Source organism: Podarcis pityusensis (assembly GCF_964106645.2).
Source record: "Podarcis pityusensis genome assembly, chromosome: 2".
Lineage (NCBI taxonomy): Eukaryota > Metazoa > Chordata > Lepidosauria > Squamata > Lacertidae > Podarcis > Podarcis pityusensis.
Window position 1 is genome coordinate 77,148,566 of NC_138029.1, and position 12,782 is coordinate 77,161,347.

Consider the following 12,782-nt stretch of genomic DNA (forward strand, 5'->3'; position numbering starts at 1 on the left):
CCCTCCCACTCTTAATTTTGAACAGGCTTCATAAACACAGCTGACCTACTGACAATATGTATAAGAGTAAGCTTGAAGGTTCTTTTAATGTAAAATTCTTGATGCTCAGTGAGAAATCCTTGCAATTCTTTCATATCATTGTTGTTCTTAAAATTCTAAAAATCCATGCCCACACTGTAGATGCAATTGTAGATTTCGGATGGGGGTGGGAATTCCATGTAACTTTCTTGTTGTTGTGTTGTTGCTCTGGGTGTGTGGTTTTGACAAAGGAGATCCGGTTATTTGATACAGAAGGCCTTCATTTGTATTTTCAAGCACTGCCAGCACTACATGTTATATGTAAGACATATTAATCCTCCACCCCTGTCCTCCTGCAAATAAATAAATTGTGCAGCTACTGCTGTTAGAGTTACCATTGCTATGTGGAATTTGTTTTAGGTCTACAAGCACCTATTGGTGTGGACAACAACCATCACACCAGCCGATCCAAGACCACCCTCTTCCTAGAAGACTTGATGAGCAGCTGTCCAGTGCTGAACTCAGGGGATGAGTGAGTAGTATTGGAAAGTTTGGTGGGGAGCTTTTCTGCTAACATTCCCTTTACTATCCCTCAGAGTTGAAGCACAGGTTTTAATGGGCAGAAGCAATATGCAATTGTTTATAATTTTGCCATGACTGGTTTCATTACTGTAGCTGTTGTGATTTTAAATATGATTTAAAGCCGTCTCCAGTGCAGGATGAGGAAGGATATTCATGTCTGAAAGAAATGAATGGAGGGAAATGGGAAGCATGATCTGCAATAATTTAGAAGGAAAACAAGAGATGTCCCTGCAAGATATTTTTAGATCAATTTCCAGCAATAAGATAGCTGGGTTTTATTTTTATTTCATTTTATTTTTTACTACTGCAACCAAAATCATTGTAAGACTAATTAACAGAACAAGTACAAATGGATACAAAGTCATAAGCCAATTAATTAATGAACATGTGGTGTTAACATGTTTATGACAAGTCATGGCTTCTGAGTTGTTATTATTATTATCATTATTATTCTTATTATTAGCATTGGATAACTTTAAAACTAAAATTATTCTATCTTTTCAAAGAGCAGCTCCAAGCAGATAGCAGGAAAAAACTATTTCAAAAGATAAAGGAACTGCATATGTGTGTGTATGTTCACAGATAGCTATAGCTATAGATGATATAGATACTCACACACAAATATGCATATGCAGTTAGCCTGCAGTGACAGACAAGCCACCTAACTCCATTGGAGCATACAGGTGACAAAGCGATCAGCTATCTGCTCCCTGCTCTTTTATATTTGGCTCAAAATGTCACTTTAGCTCAATGATTCTGTTAGCTGTGGGCTACGATTAGGGGAAGCATGTCCAGGGCCAGAAAAGGTGTGACGCATTGATGAGAAGGAATAAGCTGTTCCTGAGATCTAGGAAAGGAACCTGGCATTTGGTTTCCTGGTTTGGAAAAGAAAGCTCCTTTAGGGCTGAATAACTATCTCATCCCCATGCAGTGGCAGCTCCACCTGGCTATCCCATCCCAGGGTACCACCCTGAATAAAATATTGGAGGGGGGCAGGGAAGCCCCGCCCTGTATAATCGATCCCAAAACGCAGGGCACGTGCACACACACACACACACACACACACACACACACCATTTTATCAGCAATGCCCATCAACTTTGGGGGGACCCACCCCCTCAAATATTTTAGGGATGGCAAAAGGACCTAAGGACCTAGGAGTTTTCTCCTATGACCTAACCATATGCTAATGGGGATGGCTATGGCTCCTCAGTCTTTGAGTCCACAGAAGAACCGGAAAATAGCACAGCGTGTAACAGATGAATAAGCTGGCATGTGATAAGGCAGCCCATGTCATGAAGGAAGCATTTCTGACAGCCTATTCTTACCATGTTTGCTGTAATTTTTCTTTGGAATGATGTGAGGCACCACTTCCATGCATTTGGCAGACAAAAGCTGCTCTTTTAAAATCGCTTCACAGTGGAGATGAAGTAGGTGGATGAAACTCATGGTGCTGGGCCAGAGATCCACAGGTGCAGAGGCCTCCAACAACAGAAGACCTAAGGCATGCGTAGGCAAACTAAGGCCCAGGGGCCGGATGCAGCCCAATCGCCTTCGAAATCCAGCCCGCAGTTGGTCCGGGAATTAGCGTGTTTTTACATGAGTGGAATGTGTGCTTTTATTTAAAACGCGTCTCTGGGTTATTTGTGGGGCATAGGAATTCGTTCATATTTTTTTTCAAAATATAGTCCGGCCCCCCACAAGGTCTGAGGGACAGTGGACTGGCCCCCTGCTGAAAAAGTTTGCTGACCCCTGACCTAAGGAGATGGGGCCATTCCCAATCCTTCCCATGTACATCTTCTACATCCCCTGAACACATCTGTTAGTTGACTGTGATGTCTTCTGGAGCACTGACTTCTCAGAGGGTCTGTAAACACTGAGAAGATTCTTCCCAAAGCAGTCCCCACTGCCTAGAAAAAGCAACTAGCTGCAGGAAATGTCACCAGTCCTTTCATTGGCCAGATGCCACATTCAGGGGAAAGAGGTTTCCTTCAGACTACCCAGCCAAGGCTATAAAGCTCTGCCAGTAGTTCAAATATGTGTTACAGTCATCCAGAGATTTCTGACCATGTAAAGATTCATTCTTGCTCTCCCATGTGAATCAGCCAAAAGCGACAGGTTAGCTAAAGCAAAGTGCCAATATGATTGAATATGTTACCACACAATAAAATTAATATTAATGGCCTCTTCCTGATATTTAACTTATTTTTTGTTTATCTTTTTATTTCATTTTTTCTACCCAGTGTGCTTAGCTAATAAAACCTCCATTATGAGGAAGTGGCACTTGTAACATTCCATGCTACATCAATTATTATGACTTTATTGTGACTTATTGGAGTTCAGCAAATCCCAGAAGACTATGCTGATGCCTTGGAAGCAATTAATTTTTGATTGATCTAATTCACTCCAGTACTGCATGTAAAATGTTTGCAGGCGTTTGAATAATTCTATTATATGTGGGAGAACACTGCAGGCAAATCATTTGAAAATTAATTGCATAGTTATTTTCAGTAAATATAATTTATTCCACTTCTATTGTGGTAACTTATGTAGTTGCTTTATGGAGTAAACTAATGAAACAAATGATCTTTGGCGAATTAAAGGATGGGGAAGGGAAGGAACAGACACAATGCTCCATTTCTTTCTCAGAGTTAACTTTCAACTCTGCATATGTGAACCAACAGAACTGGAAAAACAATTAAACATAAAAGTACAGAAATGAATGTAAAGGGAGTGTTTAAAATGGTTCCAAGATGCAAATTCTATATCCTTTGTCAAGAGGAGCAAGAAAGCATCTAGATCATTCATGTGCATCCACTCACAGTAGAGTCAATAGGAGAGAAGTTTTGACTAGAAGAGTATTTGCAGCAATGGCCAGTGGGGAGGGATGCACTGTCGCTCAGCCAGAGGTGAACGATGGAAGGGAAAATGTATATAAAAAATTCTCTCACATGCTTTTTTATCCTGACCTTTCTCTAAAGAGCTCCTCGCTGCAGTTTCCCTTCATCCTCACAACTGCTTTAGAGCAGGCACGTCCAACAGGTAGATCACTGGACGCCTGTGGTACATCACTGGCTCCCCCCAAAGAAGCTCAACAACTTTGGCTCAACAATATCACCCTGCACCCCTTAAAAATGGGGCTTTCCTCATCTCGAAATAAAGCTCAACAACTTTGACCTGAACCCCCCCCCCCAAGGGGTAGATCACTGCCAGTTTTTTACTCTGCGGGTAGATCGCAGTCTCTTGGGAGCTGGCCACCCCTGTTTTAGAGTTAGGTTAGTGTCAGGAACTGCTGGTCACTGCCCCGTGTGGTTAACTGCATAACTGCAACCTATCAGGGAAGAACCTTCCAGATCATCCTGGCTGCACCTAAGCTGAACATTGGCTCCTGCTGGACTGGAAAGGATCTACATGGCTTTCTTTTCCAGCTGAGGTTGAGCAAGGAGGTGTATGTGAGTGTTAGCATTTGCTGTCTGACGCTGGTGGTGCTTTGTTGTGACCTCTACTTGTTTCCCAGTCCTGCCGTTTCCCTTCAGTCCTGACTCTTTCCAGATTCCGCCCATGGCTGGCCCTGATAGGCTAAGGTCTGTGACTGAGCAGGGATTTGAATCCAGATATTCTTAGTCCAGGTCCAGTACTCTAAGCATCATGCCATTACTGGTTCTCTGAATGCCAGGATGCATTTTGCTTGGCTGCTCTAGGGAAGATGCCAATATCTTCCTACAACAAAATTTAGAATGGGTTTGCCAGTTCTGAGGGATGCGAAAGAGGTTTCAACATGATTACAGTCATATTTCTCAGGAGGCTTCACAAATCTGTACTATCCCACACACACATGAGCTTCAGGGGGATTTGAAATCTGAGGCTCATAGAATTGCAGAAATGCTCAGTGGTCTATTGCAGGCATCCCCAACATGCGGCCCTCCAGATGTTTTGGCCTACAACTCCCATGATCCCTAGCTAACAGGACCAGTGGTCAGGGGTGATGGGAATTGTAGTCCAAAACATCTGGAGGGCCGAAGCTTGGGGGTGCCTGGTCTATTGCATACAGTCCTGTGTATCAGCCACCGTCATTTCAGATTCTAAAATTTAGGGGGGGGGGGGGCTTTCAAGAAATTGGCCAAAATGTAGTGGTAAACTTTGTCCTGCATGATGAGCACTGCTGAAATGAAACATAAGAAACCATCTCTTCATCACTGGTATGTGTACGCTGACTGGCAGTAGCTCCCCAGGAGCTCAAACTGGGGCCTCCCCCAACCCTATCACAACTGACAACTTCTGCGTACCAAGCAGATGTTCTACCACTGAGCTACGGTCCTTCCACCCAAATGAGTGGAAGCTACACAAGCTGGAGATTGAATTTGATTCCCTTTTTTATCTCCAGTGCATTGAGTTTAGTAGGGGCAACATCAATACATGACATACCCTGGCAAATGCTGCAGCCCATGAAGGGTCTACTGCTGACACAAAGCCTAAGAACATCATTTGAATTATAGCATAGTTAGATTTTCTGGCACAATCGGCATTTTATTTCCCCCACAATGCAATGTCTCCTGTCACAGAGACTGCACTGTGGGGAATTTAAAATAGCAATCCAGGCCTTTTGTCCAGAGCACTGCTGCTGCCCTATTGCCCACTAGGCTGTCTCCCTAACAGCAACACTGAAAGGAAAGCCAATCCAGTACAACTGGACTTCCTGGGTGTGGCAGCCATTTCATTGTATGCATAGTGTGACTTGCGTTGTGAGGGACTTAATGGCTGCTGCATCAGCAAATTCAGTTACATGGGTACTGTTTTGTGTTCTGCTGCGCTGCCACTAGGCTACCCACACCTCCACAGGATCCCTTCATGCTGCCTGGAGCTAGTTAGATCTGAAGGCTGCTGCTGCCTGATACACAACTGTCCCAAATTTACTTATGAAGATTTCTGCAAAAGGTTCCTCTTCCAGCACAGAAAACGCTTCACCTCAAAATACAATCCATCATCATCAGACACATTTGTTACAGTTTCCAGCTAATGTTATTCAAAGGTTATTGACTTTAAAGAGAAAGCCATGACTTTAATCAATACGTATTTACACTGCTGCCAAAAACAGAATTGGAGATGAAGAAGAACTGTTCATCTTATGTCAGTGAAACACAGTTGGAAAGAAGATGCAAAGCAACTATAGATGACAGGTTAAATTAAAGGAGAGACCTTTACCATTAAAACAATGAAATAGTCCAATCCCTTAAAACAGCAAACATTTTTCTGCCATGATTGGGCTAACCAAGGGAATGAATTCTCATTGCCCAGAAAACACACAAAGTGGGTTGAAGAATAATCGATTAAAATGAATTTGTTCTAAAGGGTTCTTTCAAAAGTCACTTCTGATATTTTTATTTTTGCAATGCTTAAAATTCTACAAGGCAGGCTTAAGCAGTATGTGGACCAAGAACTCCCAGAAGTGCAAGCTGGATCTCGAAACAGCAGAGGAACCAGAGACCAAATTGCAAACATGTGCTGGATTATGAAGAAAGCCAGAAAGTTCCAGAAAAACATCTACTTCTGCTTTATTGACTATGCAAAAGCCTTTGACTGTGTCGACCACAGCAAACTATAGCAAGTTCTTAAAGAAAAAGGAGTGCCTGATCACCTCATCTGTCTCCTGAGAAATCTCTATGTGGGACAAGAAGCTACAGTTAGAAATGGATATGAAACAACTGATTGGTTCAAAATTGGGAAAGGAGTACAACAATGCTGTATATTATCTCACTGCTTATTTAACTTATATGCAGAATTCATCATGCAAAAGGCTGAGCTGGATGAATCCCAAGCCGGAATTAAGACTGCCGGAAGAAATATCAACAACCTCAGATATGCAGATGACACAACCTTGATGGCAGAAAGTGAAGAGGAATTAAAGAACCTTTTAATGAGGGTGAAAGAGGAGAGCGCAAAATATGGTCTGAAGCTCAACATCAAAAAAACGAAGATCATGGCCACTGGTTCCATCACCTCCTGGCAAATAGAAGGGGACGAAATGGAGGCAGCGAGAGATTTTACTTTCTTGGGCTCCATGATCACTGCAGATGGTGACAGCAGTCACGAAATTAAAAGACACCTGCTTCTTGGGAGAAAGGCAATGGCAAACCTTACAAGACAATGACAGCATCTTAAATAGCAGAGACATCACCTTGCTGACAAAGGTCCGTATAGTTAAAGCTATGGTTTTCCCAGTAGTGATGTATGGAAGTGAGAGCTGGACCATAAAGAAGGCTGATCGCCGAAGAATTGATGCTTTTGAATTATGGTGCTGGAGGAGACTCTTGAGAGTCCCATGGACTGCAAAAAGATCAAACCTATCTATTCTTAAGGAAATCAGCCCTGAGTGCTCACTGGAAGGACAGATCCTGAAGCTGAGACTCCAATACTTTGGCCACCTCATGAGAAGACAAGACTCCCTGGAAAAGATCCTGATGTTGGGAAAGATAGAGGGCACAAGGAGAAGGGGACGACAGAGGACGAGATGGTTGGACAGTGTTCTCGAAGCTACCAGCATGAGTTTGACCAAACTGTGGGAGGCAGTGGAAGACAGGAGTGCCTGGCATGCTCTGGTCCATGGGGTCATGAAGAGTCAGACACAACTTAACAACTAAACAACAACATTCTCTGAATGTGTGGATATTGTTGTTGTTTTTAATTTAAGCCATTTATATATCACTTAACTGCAATAGTCTCTAAGCCATCTAGAAAGATGCTTAAAATAAAAATATAAAATTAAACTTCAACTGTTGTAATTGAAATAGAAGCAGCTGCCTTTGGTAGGCACCAGAAGTTCAGTCAGGACGGGCCTGTCTGACCTCAACTGAAAATATTGCCTGAATATTTGAGAGCATTGACATATTTTACTTCAGTATCTAACCCTGGATAGTTGGGTTGTTTGACTGGAATGGTCCCAGCACACTCTGCATTTTGTTTCACACAGGCACACCTTGCATGAACCAACCCTGCAAATGAATCAGTCAGGCCCCCTCACCCTTGGCTCAGCCCCACGCCATCAAGTAATGAACCAGTGTGTGTGAACCAGAGCCAGCCTAAGACATTTCGCTGCCTGATACAAAAGTCAAGGCAGCAACCTGCTCCCATTTAAGGCCAAGTGGACCAGCAGCTGACTCTAATTTTGATCCTGGAGAGGGGACATCCTCCATAGCTGGAGGGCAGCAGGCTTGGTGACTGCCTGGCCCCACAGCTCCATTCTCCAACACCTTGCCATTGCTCCCAACCCCTCAGCATCCACACTTGATGTGGCTGCCTCACTCTACCTAATAGTCCTGCCAGCCCTTCATCCATTGCCTGAAGCACTGTGGTCTTCCTCCACTCCCGTGACTTGAGTTGGCTAACAAAACCCTGCAATATGATCAGTGCTCTAAAAGGTACCATTATCAGTCTGGGAGTCATTGTTGCACTCCAGTTTTCCCAAATTACATGGCGCTAATATAGCTATCTATATTCTTCTCAAACCAGATATGGTGTCATTGCCTTCTTTCTTCTTCTTTTTCCAAGCCGCATTCATGGGCAGCTATGAGTGCTTTAGTGACAAAGCAACATTATATTTGGTTGCTGCATTTCTCTCCCCAGCCCTCTAAAGCCTAATTCACAGCTGCAGGAAAACCTAAACAAACCCGCCGAAGCAATTTACGAAACTGATGAAAATGATTAGGCAAACATTCTTAAGCATCCCAGCCCCAATTCTGGTGGCTGAAGCAATTTGTTTCCGGAACAGTGTTTTTGCTTAGTGCCCTGTGATTTCACAGCACATCATTTTCATGTCCTGTGTTTCAATCGTTATATAAACTTTACCATGTCAAGTAAAAATCACACACTGGAATTCACACTAGCATTAGATAAATGCTTGTGAGACATTGACGTGCCTCGTTCAATTTTCCCTTCTATTTTCTGAACAAGCAGGCTCACTCATGTTGAAAGATAGCACCTAAAGACCAACGCCAGCTTGCAAGAAATTAAAAAAGCAAGACCCAAATTGGTTGACTGCTTACAACAGCAGCAACACAGGACCTATATCTGAAAATCAATAAACCTTAGAAATGGCCGCTGGAAGCAGAATTGAGCCTGCAGCGCTCTAGGGACTGGGACTGGGTTTACAGGAGGAAGAAACAGACTGGGATGGAAGTGTGGAAACCCAAGTTGGAGGAAGAAGGATCTCTCCTTTCCACCTTGACTTCAGTCGCTTTGGGGGAGAGCAGGGATGCTGGCTGACTTCAAACCTTCCTGCAGAGCACAGAGCCTCAGTGGATTTTGGGAAGGCCTTTGAGCAAGTGAGGGGGGAAGCTGAACAGAAAGCAATGTCTGAACCAGAGCCAGAACTGCAGGGTATCACCCAGGTGCCTGAAAGCAGGTACTGCTTCCTCAGATGGAAGCAAACTCACTGGTCCTGACAAGAGCAGGCGCTCGCTATCTCAGCATTCCCACGAGGCGAGTCTCATAAGCGAGCATGCCACTGGGCAGTGGGAGGCGGGGGGGGTGAGGAAACTGTTGGGATATCTTCCATTTCCATCCAGTTCTGAACTTTCCCTCCTACTCCTGAATCGTGACTCAGATAGATAAATATTATCATGGACCTGTATGCTGCATAATGCTGCTGTTGTGAGTCTGCTCAGGTGCCATTTCCATCATACTGTGTGAGAGACATGATTCTTCACCTCTGTGAGCAAGCTAGAAGACAAGATACTTTGTAGAGACAGCAGTCTGTGTTTGAATCAGATGAGGATGGAAGGGCAGTGAATTATATATATATATACGGTAATGGATGTTTGTGAAGGCCTAACTCACACACTCTCTTCTTTGGCATAGTAGGCCCTACACCTATTTCTGTTTCCTGTGTTCATAGAGAAAAGATTCAGAAAAGGTAACCAAAACGAGCAACATTTGGAACTTTTTAGTTCAGAAAAAAAAACAAGGAGAGATGTGATAGAAGTCTATAAAATTTTCAAAAAAGTAGGGGGAGGGCAAGTTTTTTCTCCCTCTCTCATGATGATAGAGCTCGGGGCCAGCCAAGGACACCAAATGTTGTAAGACTCAAGAGTTGACAAAAGCAGTTAGTATTTCATACAGTGGATAAACTATATCAGGCATAGGCACTGGGTCAGGGATGATGGGAGTTGTAGTCCCAAAACATCTGGAGGGCCAAGTTTGCTTATGCCTGAACTATATGGAATTCCCTACCACAAGGTGGTGACAGCCACCAACATGGTTCGTTTTCAAAGGTTAGCCTTATGCTCCAAGAATCTGTCTTTTAGTAGCTATTACGGTAAGTCATGATAGCTATGTACTACTGCTAGTAATGTAAGTGGTATGCTTCAAAATGCCAGTTGCTGGGGAACATGAACAAAGAGAGTGATGTTGTGCTCATGTCCTTTTGGGGGCTTCCCATAGTCACCTGGTTGGCCAGTGTGGAAAACTGGGAATAGGATGCTGGATGGGATGGGCCTTTCATCTGATTCAGCAGGGCTTTTCTTTCCTCCAGGTAGAAGAACACATTGCATGTTGACCACACATACCCTGATGCTGCTACATAAGGGTAGCAAAAGAGGCCCTTGCTTCCCACAAATTAAGCCAATTCCTTTCACCTTGTAAGAAATTATTTGTTTTCTCTTGTTAACACTTCCAGGCAGCAAGGTTCATTGTTATTTCTTTATTTTAAAAAAACACTTCTCGTTCTCATTAGTAATTAGCTCTCAACTAGCACATGTTCTGCTTCTAGCTGTACTCAGCCTCACTTCAGCTGACAGTTCGACAGAACAAAGGGCTGCATTTGTAACGCATTTTCTCCTAGTGAACAGTTTCAGAACACAGGATTAGTGAGTCCGTCACATACAAGAGAGTAATTAAACAGAATTTGGAATGTAGAGGTTTCAACTTGGCATCAAAACTGAAAGCACGTAAGCCAAAGTTTATTAAAATTTTGAAAAGCATTCATTTTTTATTTCTACTTTCCACAATCCACCAGAATTTGCACATGAAAATATTCAGGGAACATTTGTGAAGAATACCTCCAGTGGCTTGATGTCCTTTCTAAGGGCATTTATAACTTATAGCAACCCCATTGCTGTTACATATTTTGTTGTCTAATCCCAATGTTTTGACGTTTAGGCCTGACATAAAGAGGACTGGAAAATAAGTATGGCCATAATATAAGGTCCATGATGTCTTGGAAACTGAGTGCCTGAGCTGTACACCAAGAATAAAAGCCTGGTTGCTCTTTCTTTTCTAGTCATCAAAACTGCCCAAGAAAGAATAATCATGAGGATAATTTATACCAAAGTCTGGCCCCCTACCTTAGAGCCCAACCAGTGGCCTGTCTTGGTGTCTACCTCTGGCCCTTTCAAATCTTGTTGTTGCTTTTAGACTTGACCTGAGCCTCTGGCCTCTAATATTTTAATCCATTTGTTGCCATAAGCTCAAATTATTTAAGATCTCATTGTTGTTAGCTGTAACAGTGGCTCCTGGACTCATACAAACCATTTGCAAGTAGGATCCTGTCTATCCAGTACCCTCCTGCCTTTACAAGTGCAGTTAGTTGGTAGGTCTATTCAACCTTGAAAATACAGGAGTGATCACAAAACCAACACTGATCAATAACTTTCTCCCAACCCCATCTCTAATCTCTTAGCACCAGTCTATCCAGATGGTGCAATTTTTGCTCCACCAACTTTAGTTCAGGTCCAGAATCAGCCTTTCAAAAAGGCATTGTTACCTTGAAAGTTCTTTTAAAATCAAAAGGCCTTTTAAAATTAACAGTAGGGATTGTTCCTTAACACCCATTCATCCACAAAGCATAGCCAGATGGTTTCTATTTGCAAATCAGCTCTCTGCTCCAAGAACAACATTTGCCAAGGGCAAAGTCAGTAGAATGTAAACATCTTCATGAATTGACCATGTAAAAACAGAGACATATAAACAATGGACAGTATTTGAGCCAATTTCCGTCATTTTGAAGGGCTTTAATGCAAACTTCTTAATGTAGCTATCAGAACAGCATTTTTTTAATTAATCCATTTGCTCAATTATTGCTGCATTCCTCTTCATATTCCATGGCTTTTGATTGAAAAATTAAATAAAATGATGGAACTGATGGCCATGAAATAACTGAACAGTGACAGATGAAGCAAATTAATAATAGGAACCTTCTCACCTCTCAGTTTCATGAAACACATTTCCTTCTGTCCAACATTCAATTTTTATAATAATATTAATTATTATTATTAGGCCCAAATTTCTTTTCAGACATATGGCACAGAGAAAAGTCTGATAATCATGTTTTACAGGTCTGGGAACAAAATACATGAAATTCAATGCTCGTCCCTCATCCCCTCCTTGGTCTACAGCCTTCAAACTCCTTTACCAACTCACTTCCATTGTCCTGACTGCAGGGAGTCTTTTCCTCTTTCCTCAGTTTCCTTTCACTCTTGTTTATCTAAGCTCTTTGCCTTTCAACCCAGTATCTGCTCTGTGTTATTTCATGTTCTTTCCATTTAGAACTTTAGCCTCAGTTCCATAGCTGCCCACAGGATAAATACTTCACAGCCCCCCCCCCAACTGTTTAAACTGTTTTTCAGTTTAAACTGAAGAGCCAGTTTCACACTGGAGAGCCAGCATGGTGTAGTGGTTAAGAGCAGTGGACTCGGAATCTGGGGAACCGGGTTCGCATCTCCGCTCCTCCACATGCAGCTGCTGGGTGACCTTGGGCTAGTCACACTTCTCTGAAGTCTCTCAGCCCCACTCACCTCACAGAGTGTTTGTTGTGGGGGAGGAAGGGAAAGGAGAATGTTAGCTGCTTTGAGACTCCTGAAGGGGAGTGATAAAGCAGGATATCAAATCCAAACTCTTCTTCTTCTTTCAACACTCCAAAGGGGGGGATCCAATACAGTCTCTGCTTCCATCAGTGCAAGGATTTCTCCTTGTGCAATCGCATGTTCTTCTCACATCTCCTCTCCCTAAATCTTTTCTGGGGACCCCCGACCCTCTGGGGCAGATTTTCAGAGGGTGCAAGTCACATGCATGGGGAGGAGAGGGGGGGGAGTCCTACTACACAACTGGAAACCTTAATGCTAATAGGATGTGGTAGGTGAATGCCTCCCATAGTTTACAGCAAGAGTGGGGAAAATGTTGTGACGTTAACA